The 7,074-nt window shown below is 43.7% G+C and overlaps 1 pseudogene across 1 annotated transcript; it reads right to left on the bottom strand.

Annotated features, from left to right (window-relative positions):
- Positions 1 to 332: 332 nt before the first annotated feature.
- LOC146356097 (uncharacterized) lies at positions 333 to 7,074 on the bottom strand (annotated as a pseudogene). Its single transcript, XR_014787122.1, has 3 exons — positions 6,982 to 7,074; positions 6,679 to 6,795; positions 333 to 4,558 (listed from the first exon to the last, which is right to left on the bottom strand). The product of XR_014787122.1 is annotated as an uncharacterized LOC146356097 (transcript).

The following is a 7,074-nucleotide window of genomic DNA, read 5'->3' on the forward strand; positions in this document are numbered from 1 at the left end:
AAGGCACAACCGTATGCATGTTTAGACAAAAAAAAAGGCCTACAACTCCCGGCCGCCATTTTAAGGCACAACCGTAAGCATGTTTAGACGGAAAAAAAAGGCCCCCAACTCCCAGCCGCCTTTTTAAGGCACAACCGTATGCATTTTTTTACAGAAAAAAAGGCCCGCAACTCCCGGCCGCCATTTTAAGGCACAACCGTATGCATGTTTAGACAGAAAAAAAGCCTACAACTCTCAGCATTCCACAGCCATCACCAAGTCCTACAATTTCCAGCGTTCTCCAGGCAACCTGGCTGACTGAGGAATGTTGGGGATTGTAGAACTTTTTTTCTGTCTAAACATGCATAGCATTGCACCCTTAATCTCACGCTGCCCCAGAGGGATGCTACAGCAGTGCCCTGGTGGGGCAAATGGGGACTAGGCCCAGCTGCCAGAGTGCCAGGCAAGGGAAAAGAAATAAAGGGTGGTCCCAGGGCAGGTATCAGTGGGGGGCCCTGGCAGCTGCCCAAAGATGCCCAGTGCTGACGCCACCCCCTGACTGCATCTGGCCCTTTTTCCAAGATAAATGCGGCAAGAACCACCACGAACAAGCAGGCCCCACAGTGTAGGATCACCCACTCTCCCATGGCCTCCTAACAAATCAACTTTTAAAAAGGTGATCTTGATGGCTGGGAAAAGTGGAGAGGCCTTCCTAGGGCTCTGCCAGGCCGCATGAACAGTAGCCATGGTCTGTATGAGGCCTACAGGTTGTGCTCTATTCCCTAGAAGGCAGATCCGGCAAGTATGATGTTCCTTCTGAGCATTCTCCACCATTCCCCGCTGCTAGATTCAGGGGTCTCCAACGCAGCGCCTGTGCGTGTCAGGGCGCCCATGAAACTCTCCACTCCCTGCTCCCTTCAAAACAACAAAACTTAATACAACATTGAGAAACCTTGGGAGCCAGGTACCCCTTCCTGTTCCTGAACCTGCCAGTGATCAGCTGTTCAGCGGGGAGAAAGAGAAAGCAAGGCAATGGGGGAGAGAAAGAGTGAAGCTAGGGGCTAGGAGAGGGGAGAAACAGCAAGGTAAAGAGGGCAGGGGAGAGAAATAGCAAGGCTATAAGCAGGGAGTGGAGAGAAACAGCAAAAAAGTGACGAAGAGAAAGAGCCAGGTTAGGGGCTAGGAAGGAAGAAAAAGAAGGCTAGGGACGGGGAAGGGAGGGAAATAGTGAGGAAAGGAGTTGGGGAACCACAATGTAGAAAAGCAAGGTAATAAAAACTACGAATCTGACTCAACGCCTTACAACAGTAAAATTATTTATAAACACATTAAAATTGAGTATATACAGATTCACAACAGCAAAATACATCCAGTTTTCAGTTGCCAAACATAGCAAGAAAACTTCTAAATGCCGTAATTAAATACAGTGCATATGGAAATATAGAGGAAAGAATCTATTATAAACGACCAACATTTACAATCTATTGCAGATGCAGAGCAGCAGGAGGGTGGCAGTAGATCCCTCCGTGCTCCTCCCGCTCTGCATAGGATGCCCATCAGGATCCAAGCTCGGAGTCTGATAGGAATCCTGATAGGATTGCGCCCTAAGAATAGCTATAAAACAATCAGCTTATTAATTATGAATTTGTCTCCGCAAAAAAAGAAGATACCCTTGCTACTGGAAATCCCTAATGTCCTGATTCAGAATAGTTTATAAAATACTGGAAATTGTACACATGGATACATTCACTAAAATGGTTCAAAGAAGAAATTGTCCTATTTTTCAACGTCTATCTTTACAGAGGCAAAAGTGGCTATGTTTTTCAATTTTATTTACTGGAACCAAAACGCTTGAGCTAGTAAGTGATGTTGTAAATTGATTTGATTTACAACAGTTCTGTTTCTTCTTTCTTTTGATCGTTTTTGTGTTTTGATTGTTATATTCTGTTCCTTTTTTCCTCCTTCTTTGTTCAATGTTTGTATGCTTTGAAATTCAAATAAATAATTAAATGAATACAATTTAAAATGATGGAAGTCCCCAGGGGTCACTCATCCAAATGGAAATTAAATCCTGGAGTGCAACCCTGGAGTGCTATTACCCACAGCAAGGAAACAGTAGAGGGTGAAACAACATAGTGACTCAGTTCACATAACACGCTAACCCAAACTCAGCGGCTTATTTTTCTCAAATGAGACATCTTGAGAACCCATGGTTTGTTTTTGGGTTGTTCAAGGTACTTAACAAGCCAAACTGCACGGTTAACAAGCCACCCTGCAGAAAATGACATGGGTTCAGACAACACGCTAATCCACGGTTTGACAACAACCCACACTCAACCACTGAGTGTGGGTTAGCGTGTCATGTGAACAGATCATGCCATTTTAAATCCTACTGAATTGTAGAAACAGTTCAAACACTGGTGGGTAGGAGATAGTTTGAAAGTAGTCCATAGATGCATAAGATTTCCTTCCTCTGCCATGGCAAATTTTCCAAGAGATCTATTCCTGTGATGGCAAAGATTCACATTGTCACCAAGAGGCAAGGTTTATACACCAGAGGCCTGCAGGAGAGAGCCCATTCATAAAGCTCTGTAAAATGTTAATTCCAACTGCAGCTTGTTTTCCACATTCTCCCTTGTGTGGTACAGTTTGCATGCTAACACAAGTGTTGTGTGTCCCCCGCCCTGGCCTGCCCACATTTTTAGGCATTTACATGGTTTCTCCTGCATGGATTCTTATTAGGGTCTGACTGGTTAAAAAAAGCGGGGGGGGGGGGGAGCCCTAATCATAATTATATGAAGTAGCTTGAGTGAGAATCATTTCATATGAAGATCTGTGCCCTCAGGTTCTTTCCCCACTCCAAGCATTTCTAGAATTCACAGACACTTTGTGAATTCTTCACCTTGTGATAGAATCCAACACTGAGTAATTAACAGACATCTTCCCTTGTGTGGATTTTTTTATGATAAATAAACTCGGACTGAAGCTTTTTCCACACTAAGTATCAGGATGGTTTTTTACCAGTCTAGGTTCTTTGATGGGAAGTAAGGTTGCCTCTCTGACTGACACTCTTTCAACAGTTCTGAGCCTTCGCATAACTTCTGCCCAGTGTGGATTCTGTGGTGTAGAACAAGGCTTTGGTTACAACTGAAGCGCTTTCCACACTCTGAAAATTTCTATCCTGTGTGGGTGCTTTGATGAATAGTAAGGTGTTCCTTTTCATTGAAGTTATTTCCACAAACTGAGCATATCAATGTTTTCTCCCCAGCATGCATTCTGTGGTGTAAAGTGAGGGTTGGGCTAGAACTGAAGCTCTTTCCACACTCTGAGCATTTATATGGTTTCTCCCATGTGTGGGTTTTTTGATGGTAAGTAAAGCTGCCACTATGACTGAAGCTCTTTCCACACTCTGAGCATTTGTATGGTTTCTCCCCCATGTGGGTTTTTTGATGGGAAGCAAGGTTACCACTCTGACTGAAGCTCCTTCCACACTCTGAACACTTATATGGTTTCTCCCCTGTATGGGTTTTTTGATGGGAAGTAAGGTTACTGATGTGACTGAAACTCTTTCCACACTTTGAGCATATATAGGGTTTCTCCCCCGTGTGGATTCTGTAGTGTAAAGCAAGATTTTGCATAGAACTGAAGCTCTTTCCACACTCTGTGCATTTATATGGTTTCTCCCCCGTGTGAATTCTTCGATGGGAAGTAAGGTTACTGCTGTGACTGAAGCTCTTTCCACACTCTGAGCATTTATATGGTTTCTCTCCAGTGTGGATTCTGTGATGTAAAGCAAGGTTGTGGCTACAACTGAAACTCTTTGCACACTCTGAGCATGTAAATGGTTTTTCATCACTGTGTTTTTTTTTATGATAAGTAAGAATACTGCTATGACTGAAGCTCTTTCCACACTCTGAGCATTTATATGGTTTCTCTCCCGTGTGGGTTCTTTGATGGTTAGTAAGGCTACTGTTCTGGCTGAAGCTCTTTCCACACTCTGAGCATTTAAATGATTTCTCTCCAGTGTGGATTCTCTGATGGTTAGTGAGGCTCCCACTCTGACTGAAGCTCTTTCCACACTCTGAGCATTTATATGGTTTCTCTCCTGTATGGATTCTCTGATGGTTAGTGAGGCTCCCACTCTGACTGAAGCTCTTTCCACACTCTGAGCATTTATATGGTTTCTCTTCTGTATGGATTCTCTGATGGTTAGTGAGGCTCCCACTCTGACTGAAGCTCTTTCCACACTCTGAGCATTTAAACGGTTTTCCCCCTGTGTGTGTTCTTTGATGTACAGTCAGATGTATCCTCCTGCTGAAGCTCTTTCCACACTCTGAACATTTAAATGTTTTCTTCGCTTCATGCACTCTTGTGGGTATACTAAGGCTTGATATCCTAGTTACGTTTTTTCCACACTGAGGGAATTTTTTTCTTCTGTTGCCTTTATGACACTCTTCTAGTGTTGGGATTTCATGGATGCCAACACCTTCAGAAACAACAGATTTCTTCTTCCACTGCTGCTTTGATTCCGCTTTTCTTCTCTGCTTTTCATCCTCTTTATCATTTTTCCTCCCATCACCTGTAGAAGTAAAGAGAGAAATATGACCCAGGAGGAAGGGATCCTCAAATGAAGGAACAAACTCAATTAGGAAGAAGAAAAGGAAGCCAGGGAGACGAATTGACATCTTTGCCTTCACCTCCAGCTGTGTGAGGCCTTGCCCCAGTTCAGGGGGAGCTATAGCCTCCGACACCATTTCTGAGTCAGAAGGGGACGCTGCAGAATCAGGCCCAGCCATGGGAAGCCAGGACCCTGAGAACTCAGTTCTACAAGGACTCCCACTGGCTTGCTGGCCACAAAGGGGGAAGGCGCAGGGTGCTGATAATGGCCTATCTCCACAGCTGGGAGACCTGACCTTGGCGGAGGCCCCTGCTCCTCGACCAGGGGAGATTTCCATGGGAACAGGGAAGCAGGAGGCGGAACAGGTTGCTTCAGGGGTGTCTCCTTTACTGTGTTGTCAATTAAAAAGGGTAGAGCAGAGGCATCCTGTGAGATGCAGCAATCGCCTAACAGGCAAGTTTCCCTGTTAGAATCGAATCTCCGACACATCTTTAGTGGACACTCCTTTGTATTTAAAGCCTTTAGCAGTAGACTTTGCTAGAAACTGGCTGCCTCTTAGCTACCGGGCCATGTACAAGGTTATGTTAATGTCATACAAAGCCCTAAATAGCTTGGGACCAGGATACCTAGCAGACCTCCTTCCCTTATAGACACCCAGGTGACCTTTAAGATTGTCAGAGGAGACGTTGCTGGTCATTTCAGAACTAACAGAATGTGGCCATGCAATACCCCGATGGAGGGCCTTCTCAGTAGTGGCACCCAACCTTTGGAAAACCTTCCCTCGGGTTCGGGAGGCAGAAACTGTGGAATATTTCAAACACCTCCTGAAAACACACTTGTTCACCCAGGCTTTCCCTGGGCTGTAATTAAATTAATCATGCAGCTCCATTGTACTGCTCCTTTTATTGTAATTGGAAGTGTTTTTAGTGTTATGTTTTTAATATTGTATTTCAAATGTGATTTTAATATTTTTTGTGAACCACTGAGGGATTTTATTATATTTAGCTGTATGTAGGTTTAACAAACAAACAAATAAAAAATAAACAACACTTGGATAACCTGCAAAGCTTCCCTATTTTGTCTTGGACTCCCTGAATTGATGGGGATTTATTCTACCAGCTGCTTGGGGTTTTGTTTTGGTGCTCATGAACTGAACCTGGTCTAACTTTTATGCTGTGAACTGTTAGCTGTGGATCTTTATTGGGGCTGTAAAGGCATAAACCTATTGACTGGAATTACGGCAATAAAAGGCTTTACTGTGAATTGGGCCTCGTCTCTGGGAAGCCAGGTTCTGACAGCCTGCTCCTTCATCAAACTGGGCTAAGCCCCTTCTACCATCAAAAAAGGCCACTGCAGCCATCTGCCCTGTGAGCAGGAGAGGAAGGAGAAGCAAACTGCTATCATCGCCTGCTCTTTAACCAGTCTGCTGTTTTAATGACATAGTATTGTTCATATTGGGCTTATGTGAGCCCCTTGTCAAGTGAAGAGCAGGGTGGAAATGCCTTAAGCCTCTTCTTCAGCTTGAGTAATGTTAATCATAACGCAAATAAAATTGCCACCAATAAAAATTGATTGTTTTCCTTGGCTCATCTGCTAAAAAATCCATTGAGATTTCGAGATATTATGATATTAAGTGATATATAAGTATTGTAAATAAATAAAATAAATTTAAAAATGGATGGTATTTCATCTGTTGTCAGGATAGAAACAGAACAAGGGCCAAAGAAATCTGTCAATTCCTTCTTGATAAAATGTTACCAACTTAAAACACTCCTTAGCCCATGCCTTTCCCAACACACAACAATTTTGTACAGTGATCAGTGGATGCTAGTGGGGAAAAAATTATATCTAGCAACTTTGTAGTATGGAAGGAGAGCTGCAAAACTCTAGAAATGTTATCTCAAATAACATCATTTCACATGAGGAAATGAATGAATGAATGAATGAATGAATGCGTCCAATGAGGATGGAACACCAAGTGATGTCTTCAACGAAATCTCTAGTAGACATTGGTACAGCCTAAGAATAGCAGCAATTCTTGCTTCCAGGATCTATCAGCCAAGGCACAGAGGGGACCTTACCCAGAAAGGCCAGATTTCTACAATTTTCTTCCATGACTTTCCTATGTGACCTGGATCCAGCACAGCACACTCTTCCTCCATCAAAGACACCGCCACCTCCTCGAAGGTCACAGGATCCTGGAAGAAGGAGGAGGAAGAGGAGGACAGATGATGTAGCAAACCCCAGGTAATGTAGCAATCAAAACAGACAGTAAAGGTGAAGTGGCTGTTAGTTCTCCTCCAGAATCCAAAGCTTTCCCAGTGGTTTTTAAAACAAATTGCACCTTACAAATCATTACAAAAGGAACTGAAAGTAAAACCAACAATATTGTAATGCAGGGGCCCCCACTGCGGTGCTCGGAGATACCATGGCACCCTGGGCACCAGTGATGGCTCCTGCAAAGGGATTCCCAACAT

The sequence above is a fragment of the Heloderma suspectum genome, chromosome 2, assembly GCF_057233095.1.
Source record: "Heloderma suspectum isolate Gila_16-S chromosome 2, 16-S_ref, whole genome shotgun sequence".
NCBI lineage: Eukaryota > Metazoa > Chordata > Lepidosauria > Squamata > Helodermatidae > Heloderma > Heloderma suspectum.